General features: G+C 36.3%; 1 protein-coding gene and 1 long non-coding RNA gene across 2 annotated transcripts in view; both read left to right on the top strand.

The window, feature by feature from the left end:
* The window catches only part of Spidr (scaffold protein involved in DNA repair), a 331,648-nt gene that overhangs the window by 158,124 nt on the left and 147,134 nt on the right, over positions 1 to 26,390 (top strand). The window lies entirely within an intron of this gene.
* On the top strand, positions 234 to 3,259 carry LOC109118246. The gene is made up of 3 exons (XR_002025552.2): positions 234 to 259; positions 2,446 to 2,645; positions 2,754 to 3,259. It is a non-coding gene; the product is annotated as an uncharacterized LOC109118246 (long non-coding RNA).

The raw sequence follows: 26,390 nt of genomic DNA, 5'->3' as shown, positions 1-26,390 counted from the left end.
AACAGTTCTCCAGTTTAGGTGAATCCATGAGAATACTTCCTGTTATACAATGAAATGGAAAGTTGGCTTCCTGTTGTAGATCATGTTGCTAGTAAGGAATTTCCAGAAATGTAGAGAAGTGCTGACTCACAGTATACAGACGACTGATCCAGTGACAGTAGGGCTTGACTTTTTTTTTTTTTTTTTTGGTTTTCTGGTTTTTTTTTTTTTTTTTTTTTTTTTTTTGAGTTCCTGGCTGAAACAAGCGAAATATGTGGTGGTAATGTTCTATTTTATTTTTAGATGTAGGGATGAGGGAGAAGGAAAGACAGTTGCTTGGATTGGGATTCTTGCTAATATCTTTAAAATGCTAAAAGTTCTTAGTTTAGGTGTGTGTCTAAATGTGTGTTTTCCAGTCTATTATTAGAATTTGGAAAACATGTTGTTTTTGTTGTACCTACTGTTGTTCTCTTCTGACTCTTGCCCCACAGGTGAGCTGCTTGGCTCCTTAGACTGGGTAGTGACTTCCTGTGGGCTCTGTGTCAGTCACATTAGTATTGGAATGCAGGTGGTTGGTCTAGAAAGTGATCTCAGTATTGCACCTTTTATATTTATGATTAGAAGTCTCTGACCCTAATAACAGTTTACTAAAACATTTAGATATTAGCTGCCCAAAATTAAGAGGAAAACTAGGATTTGTTGTCTTCATCTGCCTGGCTCTCTCCTGTATGTTTTATGTATGTTAAATTGTCTCAATATGAAGTTGCTGATTAAGATTTATTTGTCATTTGTTTGGAATAGAAATGATGGCTAGACTGAGGGTGAAGGAGTTTCTATAACAAACACCTTCTATATGTCTGTCTGCTCTCATCTCTATAAACACTGAGTAGTGTCCTCTATCATGCTGACTACTCTAAGAGGCAGATATGTGTGCTCCTGTTTTCTGCTGAAGGGGCATGATATGTTTACAAAAAGGCATAGCACTGTTTTGTGGTAAAAAAAAAAAAAAAAATCTAAGAGTACAGTAAAACATAGAGGGGGCCGTACTAAAATCTACACCAAATCTATGGGACTAGTTTCTTTTAATGTGATTTTGAGACTTTTAGTTGGTGATTAAAAGTAATTTGAGTAGAAAATGCTCAGAGAGACAAAAATAGAAAACAAATTCTAATGAAAGAGATGAGGAAACATAAATATATGTGTGACAGAGACTGGGACTTCTTAAAAGGAAAAATAAGCAAATGTAAACAATATACTTCAAGTTATATTGTACTTAAAGGCAGCACGCCTGTTTTACTGGCATTTGTGACTGCTTTCAAGGAAGCCGTTACACTGTTGTTTTTGAGTTCTGCCTTTCTCATGCACTAATGAAGAATTTGAATGGTTATGTGTTAACCATAAGGAATCACAGAATCATAGAACACTCTTGTAAAGCTATTTCTTATTTTCTTTAAAGTTTGACAAAAGGAAGAGTGAATTTTTTTAATGAGAGGGGGATACTGTGCTCTAGTGGCTTTACCTGCATATTTGACATCCACTAGCCATAAACCCATTCTAGGGTGCTGACGATAAGCTCATCATTTATATCTACCACTTTCTTCCTCTAAGAGATGAAAAGTAAGAAACTGATGACCTGATTTGCTACTTATGAGGAATTATTAATAGATTGAAACTCCTGTCCAAATGTGAAGTATTTTTCCTGGTTTCCAAAAAATGTGTGTCTCTGAACACTTCAGGAGATTGGGGTGAAAGGGCACCTCTCCTTAGAATTCTCAGCACTGATGGAGAACACTACTCAGTGTGTGTGGAGGTGCTGGATATATTCTTTATGAGACCAGGCAGACACATAGAAGGTGTTTATAATAGAAACCCTTTCACCCCCAATCTTAGCACTTAAGGAGAATCTTGTCAATATGTGCCAGATATTCTACATAAGAATCAAGTATTAATGTGTGATCACCTTTGTCTTTTATGTCCATCTATACAGAAGAGGACTCTTACGGCCTCTCACACTATTATGAAGCAGCCTTTGGAAGATATAATCCCCTTGGAAGGCAGTCTATAAATCTCAGAGCCAAAATAATTACATAGGTGTTTCTATCATAGCACTTACAAGGATTTCTTGTGTTTTGTGCTTTTTCACTATTCTTCTAAATTATTCTGTGAAATTCTAAGTACCAAGTTGTCTGAACTATTTTTCTGTGTAGCTAATAATTACAGTAAATGAATGCATCTGTTATTTGTTGAATGAGTAAATGAAACTGCTGTCTTGAAACAGAAATACACTCTTTTCTCTGTAAGCTTTTAATAATATATTTTTCCACAAAATGCTTTTTTGAAAACTTGTGATAGGGGGATGCAATTCATCACAAGTCTTGGCTTACAGGAGTTTGACATTGCCAGGAATGTTCTAGAGCTGATCTATGCACAAACTCTGGTGTGATCAGTCTGATGTTGAACTTCTAGCCTTCGAGCAAAACCTGGAGGGCCTCCCAGATGATCATGGTCTTCATCTTCTTGTTATTCTTCCAATCCTTCACTGGAGTGCTGTGGACCCTGGCCATCACCATTTGGAGAATGAAACCTTCAATTAACTGCAGCCCCTTCCAAGATCTGCCTTTCTTCATTTAGTCCATCTTCCTTTGGAGCAACACCCTGCATAAGAGGTCTGGCTACATGTGGGTGGTCTGGATCTATTAGAACCTCACTGGCAGTGTGCACTTCTTTTTCATCCTCACTCTCATGTGTTAATCATCACCTGTCTTTACTGGCAGATCACAGAGGGAAGGAAGGTTACGATCAGGCTGCTCCATGAACAGATCATTAATGAGGGAAAAGATAAGATGTTCCTGGTAGAAAAGTTGACCAAAATGCAGGACATGGAGAAGAGGGCAGACTCCCATGCAGTTATCCTGGAAAGAAGAAGATGGAGCAACAAGGCCCTTTGCATTTGGGGGAACGTGATTCTACTCATGACCTGCAGTTTAAACAATCAACTCAAGAAGATAATTTAAAGGCCTGGTGACTTGTGGCAACAAGACACCAAGCCAATAAGAAAAGAAGATAAAAATGGGAAAGATTCTTCCTTGACACCTGGGCCTTGAAGAGCTTCTCAGAAGGAGGATCCACGCCTTTAGCAGGGAGTGGAAAACTAACCCACAATGTCAATACCAAAGTAAAATTGGGCATCCTCTGTTGTCTTTCAAACCTGGATTGCTGATTTTTCAAGACAACATATTTGGGGTTTTCCAGTAAAGACTGATGAAATATTAAACTTAGCCCAGAAAATGTGGGAATATTTAACCTGAAACTGATGTACTTTATCTTCAAGAAATGTGTTTCTGAATTATTGGTCTTTAGGAATCGTTCCTCCCGGACCTGACAAAGGTTTAGAAACTGGGGCTGTGAAAAGTGGTCCAGAGTGAATAAAAATATGATCCTTAATCAGGCAGGTAAATCCTCTGAATTGTGCAATTTGCATTTGTTTGTGACCTTGAACTAAAAACATCTCTGTGTCACTCAAAAATGAAATAGACTCAGAGGTCTTAGCTCTTTATTGCATATTAAGTACAAGAGGGATTAGACCAGGGTGGAGTGGGATTCTGTCCCTATGAAGTTTTATACATATAGCCATCAATGAAGTCTTATGCTGAACCAACATGAAGCCAGTGGTGATGTATGGAATATGATGCATATGAAATGAATATGTGTGTATGTATAATTTTTTTGCAGAATTGCCACATGATTCACAAACACTGTAATTGTTGTTAAAACTGGCAGGCCCGCTAATATTTTTAACCCTGTCATAAGCCTTTCAAGGAAGTGCTTATAATACTTACTGATACTTCCCTTTTTCATTCAAATTCTTTACCTGAGTCCATATTTAGGCCTAGCTGAGTCAAGTGCAAAGCAGGCTTGAGATGAGAAGGCCTCTTATTAACTCTGCACTGTCCTTAAGGGCCACCATCCTGGGCTGTTGTGTGCTGTGCTGTCTCAGGAAGGACCAAGGGATAAATTCAGTCCTCAGATGTTTTCTTGGTTACTTTTTCCTGTTTTTCTTGTTGGTCACAATATGGCATAGAAGTACATGCATGGACATTTATTCCACTTAAATTTAAGATTCAAGAAAATTTCTTTAGGGAGTATGGGTGCAGCTCATGTGATAGAGCATATTGCTTAGAATGAGCGAGGCTCTAGGTTCAATACCTAGCACCAAAAAACAAATAGGAATATTTCTTTGTAAACATTGATTTAAAAATATCCCAAGCTACATCTATCATGCCCCAGCCAACACCTACAGTAACAAAAATCAGCATGCATCTCTGCCACCTGGTTGCATGGAGTGGTCTTCCAAAGCTCCTCCTGCCTGCCTGACTGCTGCAGGGGTGAGGCTGATGAGCCATCTGAGAGATGCAGTGGGGAAGCCAGGGCTGAGTGTGGGCCTATAACGAAGGCCACAGACAGGGCTAACCAGATGAGGCAGACAGATCTGCCATTTTTTGTTTTGTTTGTTTGTTTTTAGTACTGGGGATCAAACGCAGGACCTGTGCCTGTGAGGCACTGAGCTAAAATCCCTGGCCCCAGATCTGCCATTTTAAAATATTTTATTCTAAACACTGCTACTTAAGTTCACAATAGAAGCCTTGGACAATCATGTGGGAAAGAGCACAGAGGTATGGTGCATGGTGAAGAACAGTAGCTCTGAGTCAGGCCAAGGTGGATTTGAGCCCCAACTGTACTGCGTACTTAGAGACCCAGGTAAATGACTTTAACTCTGCATAGCCTCAGCTTTCTCATTAAGTTGAATAAGGTTGTGCTAAGCTGTTGTATAGTTCCTGGACTATAGCAAACAAGTTGTTGTTATGAGATCAAGCCCTGCTGCATCACCACCTGTGTGATTTTGGAGGCTGCCCCTCTTCATCCACAAATTCTAATAGTCTTATCTGTAAAAGGAGGATAAGCTGAGAAGTTCTTGGAAGTTTCTTCCAATTCTGATTGTCTACAGTGCAGTGTTACAAAGCTTCCTAATAAACCGAAAGTGCAAATATGAGAAACTGAAAAAATGGAAATAAAGTGTTTGTAAATGGGGAGGGGAGGAGGGGGTGAAGGGAGGGCAGGGACAAGGGGAAAAAATAAGAATCAAGACCTATTATGTAAAGGTACAGAATCCCAATGATGAATGTAACTGTATTGTATACCTAGATTGTACCAATAAACTCAATAAAAAAAAAAAAACCAAAGTGCAGCTATGAAAAAAAGACCCCAAAAACTTGTGATAACATGAGTATAGTATAAAATTTATCATTGTCCCTGTTCTAGGTAATGTTATTAGCTACATTCATAATGTGGCACATCATCACTATCCATTTTCAGAACATTTTAATTATTCCAAACATAAATTATGTACCCTTAAATACTAACTCTATTCATTTATCTATTAATGGATAGTTTGTTTTTACTGTTTAGCTGTGGTGAATAATGTTGCTAGGTACATTGATGTGCAATTATCTGTTTAGTTCCTGCTTTCAACTGTTTTGGCCATATATCTAGGAGTGGAATTGCTAAGTTATTTTATAATTCTATGTTAACGACTTTTTTTTTCTTTGAAACAAGGTCTCACTATGTTGTTCAAGCTGATCTTGAACTCACTGTGTAGCCCAGCCTGGGCTCACATTTTCAGTGATCCTTCTGCCTTAGCCTCCAAAGTGCTAGGATCAGAAGAGTGTACCATCAAACCCAGCTTTTTATTTAGTTTCTTATGTACATACCATATTGCTTTCAGTGGAAGGTATACCATGTGTATACTATATCGATAGTTGTTCTTCTTTCTAATCTTTTCAGCTAAGCTAATATTCTTTCTATATTTTTAGGTTCTTTTACTTTAAATTCTCTGTAAAGGTTATTAAAAATATTTTAAGGAATTATGAAATATTCAATGAGCATTCCCAAATACATGAAAAGTATATCAGTAGCAATTCACAGATACTTTGGTCTGGCAGGGCAGCCACACATCTTGGTAAATTCCAGCTTAGGTATATGGGCATCCTACAGGTTTCAGACATTCTTCTATGATATCCTCCTTACCAGATTCAGGAACTTAGCATAAAAACTAAATTATAGAAACTTATATTCTATCTGGTTGGCTGAAACATTCTCTCAGAAGTACCATTTTTTCTTGGTATTCCCCCATTTATCTTTGGTAGCAGAGTACAAATGTTTAGGATTGATTTTTTTGGAACAAATATTTTTATGATGACTTATGATGCTTTTTCTTTTTATTCAATAATAAGTGTTTTGGTGGTTCCATTATATGTTCATACATGGTAGAAGGCACACCTTGCTCCCTGAAACCTCATATCTGGTGACAGTCACTCACTGAAACTAGGATGATAGTGCATTTTATTATTTCTCTCAAGTCTTATATTATCAAGGTGAAGACATATAAATAACTGATGAAACTTTTGACAAAGTACTTAGATTGTAAGAACTATAAATTAAAATAACTTTAATATTTAATAGTAAATATTCAATAATATGAGTTGACACTTCTTTGACCTGACTTTGGGTTCTTGTAAGCCACATAACAAAGTGTCAAATAAATGTTTTGATCATATCTGAGAAGAAGTTGGCACAAAATGTGATTATAAATATAGATTTACACCCACTACTTAGGAAATAAAGCTGACCCTAAATCGGTTTCTTGCATTTTGTATGTATAAATAATTTATAATGATTGGGGACATGATCTTTAAAAAATTAAAAACAAAATACATGATCAGTTTCAAAGAGAAATGAATTAGTAAGAACAGAATCTGATAGATTTTCAAGTTCTACCTTTTATTATTGTATTAGACTTGCACCAATCAGTTTAACAAAAATTCATTCTGAGTCCTTGGGGAGGCTCGGAAGTTAGCTACCAGGAATCTTATAACCTGAACTTCACTATAGACAATATGTACTTTTGTTGCAATGACTTTGAATAGGGAATATCTATTATTTGATTCTTATTTTTACCATTTTCAGTTTTCCTGAAAATTTCTAAAATGGAATTTTAGTGATATCACTCTTGTAAATGGATGAACAAGTATTTTATAACCATTGTACATATTCCTATATTGATTAGCTAACTTATTAATGGTTCCCTGGCTTGTTAATGATTAATTTAACATGTGTGAGCTCCATGGGTTTTAGGGACATGTTTTGTTCATCTCTTTACCTCTTATTGAAAGAGGTGCACATTTTGAGTGTTTGCTTGATACGAGCTGAACAAAACTTGCATTATATAATCTTATGTCTATATAAGGTGAACTTCAAGATGTTTGTCTAGTGGCATCATGCACATACCTATTTTCCCAGCATTATCGAAGGCTGAAGTATAAGGATCACCAATTCAAGCCCAGTCTTGCAACTTAGCAAGACCCTGTATCAAAATAAAAAATATTGTCAGGCATAGGGGCACAGGTCTGTAATTCCAGTACACAAGAGGCCAAGGCAGAAGGATTCCAACAAGCTCAAGACTAGCCTGGGCTACATGATGAGTTCAAGGTCAGCCTGAATTACATAGCAAAACCCTGTCTCAAAAACAAAATAAAAATAAGAAAGAAAAAATAAAGGACTGAGTATATAGCTCAGTGTGAAGGACCTGGCTTCAATCCCCAGTACTAGAAGGGGAAGAGAAGAAGAAAGACATAAGAAAGACAGAAAGAAGAAGGGGAAAATGTAAAGAATATTTTGCTTATTCATTTTAAGATTTAGGCTGAGGAATATTTGTACCCTGACTTTTTTCTTTTGGTCCCTTATGCCAATTCCCACCCTTCCTGGTATAACCTTAGATAACCCAAAACTATATACTTGAGTTGGCATAAAATTCTTTGTTTGTTCATTTGTGTGCCTTAGGTACTGGGAATTGAACCTAGGGTCTTCACACTGAGTTACATACCCAGTGCTTTCGATTTTTTATTTTTTGAGACAGTCTCACTAGGTTGCTACATTGCCTGGACTAGGTTTGAACTTTTAAAATCTCTAGCTCAACTTCCCAGAGGACTGAGATTATAGTCATGTACCACAACATATAGCGAAGGTGCACATATTTAATGATTTGTGTAGGCTTATTTTTTATTCATTAAGTTTATTGGTACATTTTAGGTATATAATATGATGACATTTGTCATTGGGGATTTGTACCTTTACATGATATATCTTGGTTTTTATTTTTTTCCCACTACCCTGCCCTCTGTAAACCCCTTGCTATTTACAAAGACTTTCTTTCTGTTTTTTTTTTTTTTGCTTTTCTCATATTTATTTCTTTCCCCTTTGCTTTCCATTTCCCTTACTGTTTGGATCTTTTCTTTCTATTTCACATTATCTATTACAGATTTTGATCCTTATTTGCATTTTCAGTTTCTTACACCAGAGAATATTTACACCCGATTTATTTCACTTAAGAGTATGGCCTCAATGTATATCCATTTAAGTTTGACTCTGTGTGTGTGTGTGTGTGTGTGTGTGTGTGTGTGTTTTACAGGGGATCGAAATCAGGACCTTGTGCTTGTGAAGCAGGCGCAGTATCACTGAGCTAAATCCCGGCCCAATGTATATCCATTTAGCTATAAATGTCTCTAGCTTCTCATTCCTTATGGCTGAGTAGTACTCCCATTTCATTAAAAAAAAAATCACATCTTTATCCAGTCTCCATTTGATAAGCAGTTGGGCTGTGTCCAAGTTTTAGGTATTATAATCTGTGTGGTTAATAAACATAGGTGCACATATATCGCTGTGGTACGATTATTTTCATTATTTGGGAAAGATATACAGCAGGGGAATAGCTGGGTCAAACGGGACCTCTAATCCTAGTTCTTTGAGGTATCTCCATATAGTGAAGCAGTGTTTCTTTTTCCCCACATCCTCTTCAGCATTTGCTATTGGTTGATTTCATGATAGCGGCTCTTCTTTCTGGGTTGAAGTGGAATCTCGGCATTGTTTTCATTTGCATCTCCCAAATGATCAATGATGTTAAACAGTTTTTTCCATAGGCTTATTTGCTGTTTCTGCTTCTTTGTCTGAGAAATGTCTGTTTATTTCAAATGCCCGTTTTTTGACTGGTTCTTTAAATTTGGGAGGTCTGATGTTTTAAGTTTTTATATATTCTAGATAGTAGACCTTTGTCTGAGGAACAGCTGGTAAAAGTGTTTCCCATGGGCCGCGGATGTAGCTCAGCGGTGCAGTGCCTGCCCGGTAAGCACAAGGCCCTGGGTTCGATTCCTGGTGCCAAAAAAGAAAAGTGGAAAAAAAAGACCAAAAAAAAAAGTTTTTCCCACATTGTAGGTTGTCTCTTCACTTTTGTGATTTCTCTTGCTGTGTAGAAGCTTTCTAATAAGATGAGAAAGACCTACTTCTTACTACAGCTCAACATAGGATCCAGCAGCCAATGCAGTCCCCAGCAGAGGCCTCCCAAGCCTCATCCCAAGTGGCAGCAGTACTCTGATTTTCTGGGCTCTGACCAGAGTTGAAGATAACATCAGTCAGTTTTACCATAGAGATTTAACTGAAAGTACTTTGGCTTTCCTTATTAATTCCTTCTTCAGAACAAATAATTAAAACCAGAAATTTCTATCTTGGGTGTTATGCACTGTGTGTGGTTGTAAATAAAGAAAATACGGAACCTTTCAGGAGGATACCAGAAACAATTCCCAGATGTGGTCGTGGTTGTTATTCTATAGAGGCGATCCATTTAGCCTGTAGAAGCAGTCAAGGTAGTATTTGTAGATAGAAATCTAATCTAATCAGCAAGATAGGGGGGTATTTTGGATTAGTAAAGGATACTCCTAGTGCTTGGGAATATATGAGCAGGAGAAGAGTTTGTAATACCAAAGAATTAGCCTGTTCCCACCAGCTCTGTTCCTTTCCATGCAGTGTGAACTGTTTTCTGTGGCATTTGCAATACGTGACTGTATTTACCCACATGTGTTTCCTCTTGCATGATTCTTTCCCCCAAATCTGGGAAAAGAATGACTGTTTTAAAGTTCATTTATTTTCTCCACTTGGTTGTCAGCAGGAAAGGCTGTTGAAGGCTTGGTCAGAGCCAGGGTAGAAATTCAAAGAGCCTGTGAGTTCCAAGGGAAAAAGGAAGTTTCTATGTCCTAACTATTCTAGTGACCCCTAGTCTAGTGATTCCTGGACCTTCCTTGCCTGCAGAGGTTGATTAGGGTACAAATGTAATATAGCACAACTCACAAAATACCATTGTGACTGTGTGTTCAGTATTTTATTGCTTTGCTAATATAAAAAAAGAATGTTTGTTGAATTTTTAAATATGTTTTTAAACCATCTATGCTGTTATCTTTTAATCCCAAAAGATGTTTTTTGTGTTTGTTTTTTACTGAGTGTTCCTATTTTTCTCTTGTATGCAATAATATTCTCTTCTGAGAATGCTCTTTATTATACATTTTTGTGATATCTATAACCTGACGATGTTTCTGCCACATTGTTTTATGAGCAGCATTTAAAATAAAGATTTATTACAGTTTTTTTTAAGCAAGTTTTTCTCGTGGAATTTGAACTTTTATACCACTCTGCTGTATTTTCACCTAAATTCTTTGTTGAAAGCTTCCAGGTTTTTATTTAAAATCTATTGAGTTTTACTTGACCCTAACCAGATAAGACAAGATTGAAGCATTTGCACAGAGCTAGTTAGTCTGGTGGAATTGTCCTCACAAGGTCAGTTTTGTGGCCAGTGGACCAGTGTGGACTAGGAACATTTTCACCTGTTTGGGGAGGTTTGAAGAATATGTGTACTTTGGGGAAAAGGCTACCCTCAGACCAGCTGCAGATTTAAACAAGTCACTTAGAGGTCTCTCAGATACAGTGATTGCCCTTTTTTCTTCAGTTTGTCTTCAGTGTCAGTCTGTATCTGTACCATTTGGTGATGTGGGTCTCCCTGGATCACAGATGGATCACATCTCAATCACTGATGCACACCATATTGCATCCACACCCAACACTCTTCTCTTTGTTAAATAGCTCTGTGCAGCCTCTGGATGTCTCTTTGATTGTTCTTTTAATGAGAAACATAGTATGATCATGGCACAGTCATCTCAGTAAGTGCTAACTTCCTTAGGTAAACATAAATGTGATATATATCATCACATAACCTACTTTCTCTGGTGATAAAAGTTTAATTTTTGAGCCTCGTTTTTCTGTGCTTCCCACAGAACTGTGGGCTTCTCTTTTTCTGTCTTGGGCAAAGATACGATAGTATTGTCTGCATGTACCCTGAACACACACAGCAATGTCTGGAAAGAATTTCTTGAAATGTCAGGCACAGCACCATGTGTTGATTTAATTCACAATCCTGCTCTCCCATAATTAAAAGCTGTTTTAGGAATGAATTCATTGGAATTGATACCTAACTTGCTGGATATTGTGAATTTCAGATAAACTACTATGCTATACTAAAACATTATGCATCACTTATCTGAAATTTACATTTAACTAAATATCCTGTAATTTTTTTTGGTAAATCTAGCAACTCTACAACTGAAACGAGATTATGTAAAATATTATGAATTCATATAATGTTATTATGCAGATGAAAAAAATAATCTCCCCTTTTCCTCACCTAAACATTTCTGTTTAGGAAGCCTATACTTTATCATTTCTTCTATACTCTCCTCCTATGTATATACAGATTAAAACATTTATACCTGACATTTAGCTCACTATTTCATATGTCAAAATGTGATCCCTCTGGACTCCTGTAATCGCAGCACCATTTTGGTAAGGCAGGTCACAGACAGCAGGCAGAGATCATGACTTCTTCTGACCTGCCCGATGCAACATAGGCTTTCAGGCTGTTGGCTTTTGGTTGAACTTCTTCAGAGCACTCTGACAGCCTTTGCCAGCTGAAGGCATAAGAGATAGTATATAAACCTCCTGGCACAAGTGGGTGCTTCGGTCAAAATATGTGACTGTCCTAATTCTTTTAGGATCTCAAAGCATTTTTATACTGTTACTCAAGTGACCCAGAGAACAAGAGAGGAGTTGAAAGTACGCGATGTCACAGTCAGTGGTTGGAAGAGAAACGGGAGTAGTTACTAATATGATATACGGTTACCAAAGGAGAAAGAGCAAAGTTAACAAGGCTTTCTACTAAGGGTGCTGGTTGTGGAAATTTAGACTTTCTTGCAAAGCATTTCCGGTATCACTTGAGTAAAATTTAGTCTTTTGTGGGGAGCTTTTGCAGAAGGAAGCTTTAATTTCTAAAGAACTTCATGAAAGGTGTAAAGGCCACACTGTTAATTGGAGATGCCACACCCTGTTTTGAATTGGATTTCCTGCTAGCTCCGATCGGAGGCATTCTTCCCGGACTAGGGTGAATTCAGTTCCAGTGTTTGCTTGTAAAACTGAATCCAGTCATTGTATTTGCAGTTTGGCTTCCTGCCTGAAAAGTAAAGAGCAAACTTCATCTAGTTACTCCCAGTGATTCTGTGCTCTCCATAAAGAGGAGGGAAAGGAGAGGGGAAAACCCAATGGGTGACTGAGTTCATTTACATACTGTGCCAGAGGGCAGCTGCTGGCTGCCTTGTGGTCACGTGATTCTGTAGAGAATCTTGATATTCCACTTACTGGAATGGGAGAAAGCCTGGAAAAAAAAAAAGGCTAGCTCTTGTTTGTTTTTTAAAAAATATATTACCAGCTGAATTAATTTATTTCTACTTTGTTAACAAATATAGATCACACTTTATGAGATTTTGTGGTTTTCCCTCCTTCAAAAGTATTATATGTGAAGAAAGAAGTTCTGTACAGAGAGGTCATAGGCAGAGAGGTGGCACTGCTGGCAGGTGGGCCTGACTGTGCCTGCTGCATTGCCCTAGAGGGAGCACTAGGTCATGGACATAACTGACTGTACTTATGGGGAAGACCTCTTGTGGTGGTGAGGGCAGGAACTCAACCGTTCTCATCCCTTCTCTTTCAGAGACACCTGGAAAAACTCAATAGAGTATAGATCCAAATAGATTGTCTCTTCATTAAATGAAATGATCCAGAAGGAAATAAGTACACCAGTCTTTGTGCCCTAAGAACAATGCCCTGAGAGTCATTCTTACCCAAACCTAGAGCCTCTAAGTTTAGGGAAGGGACTGAAAGGAGAGATTTTCCTAGGGTCAGCTTCCTCACACTGAGGCCATGCCATCCAATAGTGAGTTAAGGAATAGGGAAACAATGTGTGGCCTGAGGGAACCCAGGAGCATGGTGCTGTTGCTGCACATATGTCTCTTGCTGTCCTAATTGAGTTATTCAATTCTGGTCTAGCCCATTGAGTTAGACTTTAGACTTAATTGGCATGCTTAATTGAATAAATACCAATAATATCAATAAATTTTGAGTTTACTTTTGACAAAGACCAGAGACTTACTACTTTGATGTAACTTTGCTAGGAGTTAAGAGAGAAAACAGAAAATTTAAGACATGGATTTTGGTCACAGGGAGTGTTTTGTTTTTACTAGAAGCCTTAAATACTACCTAAGTGACATAGAGTGGCAGACCATGAACAAAAAGAAAAAAAAAGTTTCCACTCATTATTTTATTTAATTTTTGGTACTGGGAATTGAACTCACAACCTTGTATTTGTAAGTCAGGTAAGGTGCCACTGAGCTAAATCCCTGGCCCCACGTTCTATTTCTTATTTTGTGGAGATGGTACATTCAGCTATCTGGTACTCAGAACAACGAATATACAGAATTGAAGAAATAATTGAAAAGATTCCCAAAGTTAACTGTACAATCCTTCAGGAGTGGTAGATTGAAACAACAAGCAACTCTAAACAGGGGATTTAGCTCAGTGGTGCTGCCACCTGCCTTGCAAGCATAAGATCCTGAGTTCTATCTTCCATACCAATAAATAAATAAATAAATAAATAATCAGATTGCAAATAAGCCAGTCAGATACCTAAGTTCTGACTTCTTCTGTCTGGCATGTAAGGAACTTGAAATTTGTAAATTTTCTCTCCCAACAAAAAGAGGACTGAATAATCTGAGAATAAACACTTCCTATCTTCATTAGAGAACTGAGGTCAAGGGCAAACCACTATCCCCATCAGTAGGGTTACAGACAGGAGAATGGAAAAATCACAGCTTCTTAGAGCAAAGGACTAGAAACAAAAATATCTGCTGGAACTAGAACTGGGTATGAAAACTTTAACTGACAAATTGCTAATTAAACTAATCAACAAGCTTAAGACAAAGTCTTTCTATGTATTTCAGGAGCCCCTTGGACTTGTGGGAACCCTCCTGCTTCAGCCTCCTCAGAACTGGAATTACAGGCAGGCACCACCATGTCCCTCTAACAATATACTTCTAACACATGAAGTTTCAATAGAGATTTTTAAATATTTTCACTAACTTAAGCTACAATTTTACCAACTTTGTGGGTTACAGAAAAAGCAGCATAAAGGGAAGTTTACAGCACTTAAAGGATATAATAGAAAGGAAAAAAATCTATAATGAGTAACCCAAAGTTCCATTGTAAAAAACTAAAAAAAGATCAAGTTAAATTGAAAGTAAATGGAAGAAACAAAATAAAAATTGGACATAATTAGTGAAATCTAAAACAGAAAATTAGTAGAGAAAATTAAACAGAACCAAAGCTGGTTCTTGGGAATAGCACTAAAATTGATAAACCTATAGCCAGGTTAACTAAGAAAAAAAAAAAGATATAAATTACCAGTATCAGGAGTGAAATAGAAGCCTTTGCATGATGGCCCATACCTATAATCTCAGCACTCTGAGAGGCTAAGGCAGGAGGATCACAAGTTCAAGCACACCCTGGACAACATAGCAACTTAGTGAGACACTGCTTCAAAATTTAAAAAATTAAAAGGGATAGGGATGTAGCTCAGTGCAGAGGCCCTAGGTTCAATCCTCAATACCTACAAGAAGGAAGGGAAGGAGGGAGGGAAGGAAGGACAAAGAGAAAAATGGAGGATGGACAAAAAAGATGAAAGAGGTGACCATCAATACTGACATTAAAAAATAATGAAGAAGGGCCAGGGTTTTAGCTCAGTGGTTTCAGTGTCTGCCTTACAAGCTCAAGGACCCAAGTTTGATCCCCAGTAACAAAAAAAAAACAACAAAAAGAAAGAAGGAGTATTGTTTATATAATGTATGCCCACAATCCTAATAACCTAGAATATATCAATTCTTTGACACAATCTGCCAAAACTCACATCAGAAATAGATAATGAGCTTACCTATATCTATTAAAGAAATTGAATCAATAAGTAATCATCACCTTAAAGCAGAAAGTACCAGCTCCAGATGGATTTACTAGTAAACTATGCCAAACATTTTGGTCAAAATTATACCAGTTCTGCCAAATGTGGTGGTGCACGCCTGTAATCCCAGCACTCGGGAGGCTAATGCAGGAGGATTGCTGTGAGTTTGAGACCAGCCTGGGCTACATAGTGAGTTCCAGATAAGTCTCAATTACATAGTGAGAGCCTGTCTCAAATTTCCCCTCCCCCAAATATATGTGTATACACACACACACACACACACACACACACACACACACACACACACCAGTTCTCTATAGTCTTTCAGAAGATAAAAACAGAGGGAATATTTCTTAACTTGATCCACCAAGCCAGTATCACCTAGTGGCAAATTCAAACACAAACATTACAAGAAAGGAAAACTATTAACCAGTGTTTCTCTTGAACATATATACATAAATCTTCAACAGTGTACTGGTAAATCAAATTTGAAATGGATATAATGGCTATAATCCTAATACTCCTCTGGCTGAGGCAAAAGGATCACAAGTTTGAGCCCAACCTGGACAATTTAGCAACTTAATGAGACTGTGTGCCATAATAAAAATAAAGGAGAAAGTGGCATTGAAGATATAGCTTAATGCAAAGGCCTTGGGTTCATATATCATGACAACACAGGATTTATTCCATCTCTGCAAGACTGGGTTAATATTCAAAAGACAGTTAATATAATCCATCACACCATAGGCCAATGAGGAGAAATATCTTACCAATAAACTGGAAAAAAGCATTTGATTATATCTGGCATGTATTTATAATAAAAATCCTCAGCAAATTAGCAATAAATGACAATTTGACAGAGAACACCTACAAAAAATCGACAGCTAACATCATAATGAATGGTGAAAAAAATAGCTTTTCTGTTAAAATCAGGAATGAGGGAAGGATGCATCCTCCTGCTATTACAGGTTGGAAAGGAAATAAAGCTGCCTTTGCTTGATGATGACATGATTGTCTATTTAGAAGTCTCAAAGCATCAATTTTAAAAATAATCCAGAGAGCCAGGGATTTAGCTCAGTGGTTCTGGCACCTGCCTTGCAAGTGTAAGGACCGGAGTTTAAACCCTGGTACCAATAAATAAATAAGCAAACAAATAAGTAAGTAAATAATCAACCCAGGAACTAAGAAGTGATTATAGCAAGGTTAGAAAAGAAGATAGTACTCAGTTATTTTCATATATACAGTACTAGCAATGAGCAATTTGAAAATTAAAATACCATTTACAGTTGCACCAAAAAGTCAAGTACTTATGTTACTCTAACAGAATATATAAAAGATCCACATGAGTAAATTTACAAAAGTCTGACCAAGGAAATAAAAAAATAAATGAAGATATTCTTTGTTTATGTATAAGAAGACAATATTGTAAGATATCAGTTCTTTCCAATTTGATCTGTACATTTAATTTAGTCCCAATCAGAATGCCTTTAAGTAATTTTGTGGATATTTGCAAACTGATTCTAAAATTTATGTGGAAAGACAAAATACCTGTAATAGCCAACAGAAAATTAGAAGTGAATATCCCCAACTTAATGACTTATTGTAAAGTTACAGTAATCAAGACAGTGTGCCATAGGCACAAGAATAAACAAATAGATCCTTGGACCAGAATATAGAGACTAGAAATAGACCCATACAAATATTGTATATAGGTCTTCAGAACAAAGGGGATTTAATGGAAAAAAAGGATAATCTTTTCAATAAATAGTACTAGTACACTGGACATCTACATGCAAAGAAGAAAAGAAGGAAGGAAGGAAGAAAAGGAAAAAAGAAGAGCCTGAATTTAGTCATAGACCTTATGCTGAAAATGGATCCATAGTCCTAAATGTATAAATGAAATTCTAAAACAAGAATTTAAGATAGGAGAGAATGTCAGTAATTTGGGGTTTGTCAGTGACCACAAGCACTGTCCATGTAAGAAAAAATTTGTAAGTTGAACTTACATATTCAAAAACATCCAAAGCATTGACAGTGGCAACTGTTGGAAAGGATGTGGGTCAACAGGAACTCTCATTCAGTAGTGATGAAATATAAAAGGTAACAACCACTTTGGAAGATAGTTTATTTTCTTACAAAAATAACCATGCTCTTAAAATGTAACCCAGCATGCAGTTGCACTGCTTATATTTACCTGATTGGCATTTTGTAGTTTCAAGATTCAAGTCTTTTCTCTACTTCAGTGCCCAAATCCTAATGCATTCTATTTATCCTAGATATATTGTCAGTCAAGTTTAACTTTCCATCCTTGCTGGGCCCTGAGAACTAGTCAGCCCAGTTGTCCAGTGGACTCCAGTTTAGAGCCACCCCTGTGATGTAAGCACAGGCTGGCCACAGTGAGCCCAAGTGAAGGCTGGACAAGGTGTGTTTTTGAGGGTTACTGGGTCAGCTTGACAAAATGACTGTCTAGAACTAAATCCTGTCAGCCTCATTCCCATCAGACACTAGCAATCTTGTTTTGGACAGTACAGTGAGCACTACTTGCCAAGCAAGATCTGTGATCTAAGACCTAGATATTTGAATAAAAAATCCCTGCTTTTTGTTTTCTGAAATAGATGCATATTATTATAATATGTCTGGCCTTCACATTACTTGAGGAACAAAGTCCTGTGGTTAGTCATAAACCCATAATGCCTAAAGTGCATGTTATAATTTAAACTTGTAAGTAAATGTTTAGGACTAGTAATTGTCATGGGTCATAGAGGTGGGGGCAAGGAGTAAAGCTGAGTGTTTGTATGTCTTTACCTTGCTTTTTTTACATTCTAATCCCAAAGGATATAGCTGTAAAGTCTGAATGGGTTGCTTCCCAAATTTTCCTTGCTTGGAGTTTGGACTGTAAAACTGCAACTACAATTGATGGAATGCTACCTGTTTTACTTTAAAGTTAATTATGTAAATTCTGATAATAAATTATAATGAGTAAGTTATATACTGACACTGTTTTTCATGGTACACCAAGGCATCTTTGCAATTAATCAGAGGTTTAACATGCTTACAGTTTAGTACTTTCATTTAAATAGAATACAATTTATAAAATGTTCTTTTGTGCGAATAAGGTCTCAATTCTCTGCACAACAACAAAATCACTCAGTATGAGATGGGACACTTTAAAAATAAGGTATAAGTGAGCCGGGGATTTAGCTCAGGGTTCCACCACCTGTCTCACAAGCACAAAGTCCCAAGTTTGATCCCCGGTACCAACAACAACAACAACAAAAAGTTATGAGTGTAAGGTCCTGAGTTCAATCCCCAGTAACAAAATTAAAAATAAAATTAAAATAAGGCATATAGGGGCCAGGGATTTTTTAGCTCAGTGGCACTACACCTGCCTCACAAGTGCAAGATCCTGAGTTAGATCTCTGGTACCAAAAAACAAACAAAAAAATAAGGCATATATTGGGTGTACACAAATCATTGTTATTACAAAAGCTACAAATTATTTTGGTTTTTAAATATCCTAATTTTAGATATATGTAGATATGAAATAATTGTTATAAGTTGACAACAAATTTGTACAGGCTATGGTTATATAGGTAAGAATCATTTAATATTTCTCAAGTATCTGGAAATAGTATAATGGCAAGATCAATTTGATAACTTCAGGAACGCAAAGAAATTATTTTCACTGAAGGTATATTAGTTACCTGGACTAGAAAAGTTAACCCTGCATTGCTTTCAGTTCTGTAGAAGTTTCTGTGTATTTTCATAGCCATACTTAAAACTTCTCATAAAAAACCTAAATAAAGCAGTCTTCTTGGCATTCATTAAACCAAAATAAGTCAAATGTGCTAAAACATCGAAAGTTTTAGTATACCAATTGTAACAAACCAGCAAAACTATAAAGGCAGTAATGTGTATAAATATATATGAAGGGAGGACAGGGGAAAGATGAAGAAAATAGATTTACAGCCAGACTTCATAATAGCCCTAAAAATGTACTTCTCAGTATCTTTTTTCATTAACCCTAGGAGGATTTGAGTTGCTGCAGCTTTAAACAAAAAATTACAACATGCACCAATTGTGGACCACAAGTATGCTTCTAGTAGTGCTTTGCTTATGTACAAAGAAAAGATCTATAATATGTGTATGTAATTATTTTATTTTGAGTTTCATTTCAAAATATATATTTTCTGATTATTATCTTGAGCTGTAAAGCAGAAGATCAATATCTAATACATTTTCAGGATTCATGGGGGGAAGAAAAGGAATTCAGACTGGATTTGAACAAAAGAAATCATGGCTCCATTCCCAGGGTAGCTGCCCCATTTCATACTAATGTATTATTGCATTTTATTGATGATGGGTCTTCCAATACTCCTTAACCACATTTATAACATTATTTCTCTATGAAAAATAATTTTCAATCCAAATCTAGATGCAATGGACAAATGTGCTCCCTCTGAAGGGAGGAGGAGAGGGATGGAATAAAGGAAAAATCTTTGGATAGTTTTGGGATGAGCATGTATGACTGAATTGTGAAAACACACCTGAAACACACCTGACTTATAAACCTAAGTCTTTATACCTTCTTAGAGGACATACCTGCCTTGGCCAGTCATCACTCGTCTATTCTGAACTACTAATAAAAAAGACAGTTGCAGGGAGATTTTGAATTACATACAGCAGAGTGTTTTATGCCACTCAGTACACATTTGGTTATTTCCTAAATTAGAATGTGATTATATAATCTTTGGTGTATATAGGTCTTATTTTAAAAAGAGCATATTAAGGCTGCATCATTGTTGCTGTATTAAAAGGTAAGGACAAAAACTAGTGCTGGGTTAACTTTTTCTGTATAGTTTGAAGACCACAGGAAATGACTTAGTCTGTATAGGTATATTTATCTTATCTCCAAATTGATGAAACTTTCATGTATTACTAAAAATAATTAAGATCTTTTGGTATGCACAAACCTTTTGAGCTCTTTAAGGAAGCCAGTTTTGTTCTTTGATGCTTTTGTTATAGAAAACAGCTCTGTTGAGTATATTATTATATTACTGTTCTAATACTCTTAAAAGCAGATCTCTTTATACAAATATTCATATCATAAAAAGAGTACATCTTGGGTAGGGGATTTAGCTCAGTGGTTCGGTGGCCTGCCTCGCAAGCGCAAGGACCCGAGTTTGATCCCTGGTATCAAAAAAAAAACAAAAAATCAAAAAACAAAACAAAAAGAGTACATCTTGAGTCCATATTTAGCTCCAATTGAACATGAATTATTTGCCCTCAAAGAGAAAAAATTCTTCAGTGTTCTAATAAAATACTAGTAGACAATGAATAAGTTAAGGTTATACACAAAACTTGTGGACGATGATTTTCTTTATAAACACAGTTCTGAATAAATGACAAGCTTTGCTGTTTCTTAAACATAAGAGGGTATGGCTCCCAAGTGAACTTTGTAAAAAACCAATGAAATTTGCAGTGATATATATTGTATGGTCTAATCCTTATCTATAGATTTTAATGACCTTTGTGGTTACTAGTGATGTGATCTATTTTAGTCTTAGAGGACTGTTTACTCTTGTTGCTTGGCTCATCTGCCCCTATATCTTAGAATATTTCTTTTTTTTTAATTGAGTTTATTGGTACATTTTAGGTATACAGTATAGTTACATTCATTATTGGGATCTTATACCCTTACATGACAGGTCTTGGTTCTCATTTTTACCCCTTGTATCTTAGAGTATTTCTTTAAACAATTAGCTGTGTATTACTCTAATTTCCCCTTTCCCTCCCCCTTAGTCCTCTCCTTATTCCCTTGGACCATTTCCATATTGAATGAGATCTATCCCCTTGTCCCTTTCTATCCATCCTTTGTCATTTTCTTTGTTTATACTTTGTCTCACTCAATTGAGAGAGAGATACTATATAATATTTAAGCTTGGGTGTCTGATTTATTTCACTCATCATTATATTTTCCAGGTGCATCTATTTCCCTACAACATTGTATGCCATAACATGCTAAAACAAATAATACCAACAAGTACAAAAAAGGTGATGGGGAACCAGGGGAGGGGGTTAAACAAACAAACAAAAAAACAAGCTGTAATATGTAATGTATACCATTCCCCCAAGATGATTGTAAACTTCATGTACTAATAAAATTTAAAAATTAAATTAAAAAACAATTAGCTATATAGCACAAAAGGAAAATAAAAACAATTTGAGTATACAGAGGTGAAAAAAGTCCATTGCATGAATAATGGATATTTTAAAGTAATATAGATTTTTGGATTAAAAACAATTCTATTAAACCAATCTGTTGCAGCGCTGCATTTAGCCATCTGTCAGTATATTAAAGTGTGCTGTTATATTATTATATTTTTTAAGAGCACTTATGCCCTGCCTGGCTGGGGGCTGTCTGCCATGCAGTTTTCCATTGGAAACATACACTTTGAATAGCTCAGTTGGCCAGATTGGGAATGTGTAAATGTGCCTTCCCTTCCTCAGTTCTAGAATCCCTATGAGCTGGTCACCCACCTATGCCTCTCTTTCTCTGTCTGTAAAATATCTGCTGTTGAATAAAGAAACAGGTGTATCTTCTTTTAAAGAGGAATGGTTTTGGTAATTAGTGGGCTGTTTCTGTTTCCTTTTTCTTTCTCCTTTTTTATTCCTTGTTCCCTTTCCTCCTTTGTCTGTTCATCCTTTGTTTCTTTCTTTCCAGTGGTAGTTGAAAAGACAGGAGACTCAAGTGTGGCTTCACACCCCCAATACTTGTTGGAGGAGATTTCAAGATGAGAACAAGGAACAGAGTGTGTAGTGTTATACTCATGGAATTGCTCCCCTTGCTCCCTATTATGAAAAAAAGAAAAATTAAGAGAAATAAATTATGAAATAGTTCTTGTAGGAAAGACTACCTTTTGATAGCATCTTGTGTCTTATATGGCCTGAATCCAAGTTTTCTCTTTCAGATTAGGTTGACTTTAGTATATACTTGCTATATATACTTTGATTGTCTTTCTTATTTTTAAGAAATGACCATCTGCTGATAACATTTAATATACAGTGACATCATCTGTTTGAAATGAAATGCTTTTTATCTTTGGGGAATGTAGAGACAGATATAAACTATTAAAGTAGTAAAATTTCCTTGCTTATGTTGATAAGTCACATCTAATAACTTCAGATGATCTTATCAAAAGTGAGTATTCTTGTTGGCAGAACTAAAGGACACTTCATAATTTTCACTGTGTTAACTTTCATAGACTGGGAGATGCAAATGTCAATGTACAGCTTGACATTTGCTCAACTTGTGGTAGGAATTGCTGTTCTTTTACCTTATAGGATATTTTACAATCTTAACTGTCCTTTTCTAGATACCCTGTTTATACATAGTACTAGTAAGCCAAGGGTGGATTCCTCTCCACTGGCTAAACCAAAGTTTTAGGTCCAATGTCTTTACTGGATTCTCAGAGGAATCTCCAGTTACATCCTTGTGCCACTGGATATTGGGCAACCAAACCTACTCTTCTCCTCCAACTTGTGTCTGTCCTTTTACAAATCTGGCAATTTCCTTAGGATATTTCGTTTCCTGAAAGCTTCCCAGTTTCTGCTAAGTAAAGAAGTTCAGACAGCATAAGGAGTTTCCCCAAATCTCTTGGGTTTGCTCAGGGACAAGAGTCTAGGAAGCTCAATTTAATTACTTTTGTGTACTACAACAGAATTTCATGTTCATTATGACCAGCTACCTAATAATAACTTTTTTCTTCTTTTCTGGCTTTCCTAAGTTATCTGTTATGGCCACATGACTTTCATCATCAGAAAAACACTTCCTTTTTCCATTGCTCTTCTCCTCTGTTCTCTCTGTGTGTATCTTAGTGTGATCTAGCCCTTCTTAAGTCTGCAGCAATACTATATTTTACCATTTTAAGAATTAGAATCTGTGTGTACTTTCCACCAAAGAAATAATCTTTCTTTAAACAGTCTGTTTTGGGGTCTTTGCAATATCATGAAGCCAAGACTATTCTTTTTTGGTCTGAGGGTTCCCTTTCTAAGTCCTGCATTAGCTAACCTGACAAAGGTAGTTCAAACCCAGCTTCTCCATTCTTAGATTTGTCATCTTGGTAAATTAATTTCTCCACTTCAGTTTACTAATTTTAAACTTGTAATAATAATAATAGCATTTACTTTGCAGGGTGGCCATGATATTTCATTGAGCTGAAGCAGCAGTATGTCTAGTACAGTGCCTGGCACAAAACAGTTACTTAATAGTCTTTAATGTTTTGGTTGTTGTTGTTGTTGTTGTTGTTGTTGTGTTTTTGGTACTGGGGATGGAGCTTAGGACCTTTCACTTGCAGTGGAACCACTGAGCTAAATCCCTGGCCCTCTTTAGTGTCGTTTTAATGACAGCTCCATAGTGCATGCATTCACATTAGACCCAGGTTATACTACTAGTTGTGCCTCAAGGCTCACCTCCCTGGACCGCTTGAAGAAGAGGCCAATAGCCTCTTCCATGTGCAGATTTTGTATCCTATTCTCAGCCATTACACTGGACTTTTAGTTGCCATTTCTCTACTGAAATTGGCTGCCCAGTGGTAAAATCCTGACCAACTAATTTTTAAATCCATTGGCTTTTTCTACCTTTCATCTTGTTTGCCTTGCCTTTGCCATTACTGAGCTAGGACCTGATCAGCCTTGCTTACCTCCACCTTATCCTCTGTCTCTCCTCAGAACCTCTCACCTTTCACTCCCTTGTCCCTCTTCTGCTCCACTCTGTCCTTCCTCTGTCTGCTTCTCTTCTCTCTTGCCCTTTCCTACCTATCTTGGGGGTTCCTTACCTCATCTACCTCTCTCTTTCTGTGGGTTTCTCACCCCATCTTCCTCACTTTTTCTGGAGATCCTTTATATAATCTCTTTCAGTAACTGGCCCTCTGCTGCCTATCCCATATATAAAGGCTTCCGTAGGTCAGCATGGGGCTTATAAATAATAGTTGACAAATTATATTATTGCTAATTAGGTGGATATAAAAATTCTCATGTAATAATATAGAGTAGAATACTGAATTTTGTTTGTGAAGCATGATTACAAATGTATTCAAAGAAAAGAGATTATTCCAGTGTCCTTTTTGTCTGTCTTATGCTTATTTTCTCCTTTCTGATTTTTCCAGGTTTTATATAATGATCATGTACTACTCTGTAACTATAAAAGGATTTGTTTCTTTCCTTTCTGTCATTTTATATGTATCTTGGAATGATCACATTCCTGTATGAGTTTACGTAGTTATAGTTACAGCCCAAGGCCCAATTTTCTTCTTTTTTTATCTGACATTATATAATGTAGATTTCTCCATTCTTCTGAGTTGGTATTTATGACTGTCTTATTGATGTCATAATATTCCTTTGGTTTAGATACCTAGTTTTAAGTAACTTGGTGACATTAATGTTGCCCATATAACAAATGGAGGGTGAGACAGGTTCTGAAGTCTGTTTAAATCTGAGAGCACCTAAGTACAGTACTTAGTTTCCAGAGGAAGTAAGCCAGAGGAAGAGAACCTTGACCTGTCCTGGGACCATGGCAGTGCTTAAGAGATTCATGTGGACTTTGGGAAAGAATTTCTCTCCTCTCTCTCTGTCCGCCCTACCTCTGACTGAGACCAGTTGAACTATTTTGGGCTAAACATACAGAGTACCTCACTGCAGTAGAAAGCCTCTGAGTGGCAGAGAGAAAATTAATATATGCCGTTGTCATCTCAGATGACTGCTTTTGCCAACATCGTTGCTAGTAGGTGTCAGAAGACTGAAAATGCCTCACAGTCCACAGCCAGGTTGCTGTTGTAGTTGCCATTTTTTAATCTTGGAAGAATAGGACCTATTTTTCCCCATTCCTATGTGTACTGATTAAAGAAAAAAAAATGGTTTGAGCCAAGTTGTTTTTTTCTTGTCTGGCATGCTCTCAGCTCTATACTCTCCTGAACATGGAGCAGTTTATAGTCTCTATGCTAATCTCATTTGTTTCAACTTCTGTAAGAGACTAAGCAAGTTCCTAAATGTTTTTAAGTCAGATATATGAATGTCTTTATGAAATGTTTTTGAATTTAAAAAAAATTCTTATTGGAAACAGAAGGCAGAAACACCTACAATATTTAGCGTGATCTCTGACTAGCCTTCTGACTACCTAATTTCTTTCCTGTTCAGTCTGGAGTTAATCCTGTGGTATAGTAAAATCTACAAAGTATGAAGAGAATTTAAATCTAATTATTCATACTTTTTAGGAAATTATTGAAATATTTACTTTTTATAAAACTTAGTAGTTAACAAGCCAAGAGTGATGGTACACAGCTGTAATTCCAGCACTCAGGAGGCTGAGGCAGGAGGATCACTGTGAGTTTGAGGCCAGCCTGGGCTACATAGTGAGACCCTGTTTTATAAAACCAAAATCAAAGAAACAAAAATTTAGTAGTTATGTATAATTAGGAATAATTCACAATTCATTGTGTACATGAGATTTTCATTAAAACTATTGACTAATTTTAAAAATAAAACATGTAATAAGAGTATATTATTTCATCACTTTTCAGATAAACAGTGAAATTACATATTCCCTTACTTAGCCTGAGCTGCTCATTTATAATTATTTTAATTACTTACAATTTTTTCTAAGTGCTAGATCTGTTAAACAAAATTTGGTACAGATATCTTTTCTTTCAGATTTATTGCCTTTTTTTGTGAAAGAAATCAAAATTGCCAAAGCTAATTTGTTTGAGGAACTTCCATACTTTAGACAGTGAAAAATAAAAAGAAACATTTAGAACAGAGAATAATGTTTGCACTGTTTTTAAAGTATATCTAAGGTTGAGTTCCACCTCCAGTACTGAAAATAAATAAATAAATAAGTGAATGAATGAACGTAGTATATATGGAATACTGTTAGTTTTCTTTGTTTTTACTTTTTTAAAAATTGTCATTTTAGACATTTAGAAACATTTTTAATAAATTTAAATATTACTATAAAGAACATTATTTCTGTTGAATTTTGTATATCACAGGTATAATACTGGAAAAATTGTAACTTTTAAAAATGGAAAAGTGCTGCTGGGGATTTAGCTCAGTGTTCCACCACCTGCCTTGCAAGTGCAAGATCCTG

This window comes from Fukomys damarensis, unplaced genomic scaffold (assembly GCF_012274545.1).
Source record: "Fukomys damarensis isolate Sample0158 unplaced genomic scaffold, DMR_v1.0_HiC HiC_scaffold_5, whole genome shotgun sequence".
NCBI lineage: Eukaryota > Metazoa > Chordata > Mammalia > Rodentia > Bathyergidae > Fukomys > Fukomys damarensis.
Note: the sequence above shows the minus strand (reverse complement) of the source record. Positions and strands in the feature narration are given on the sequence as shown.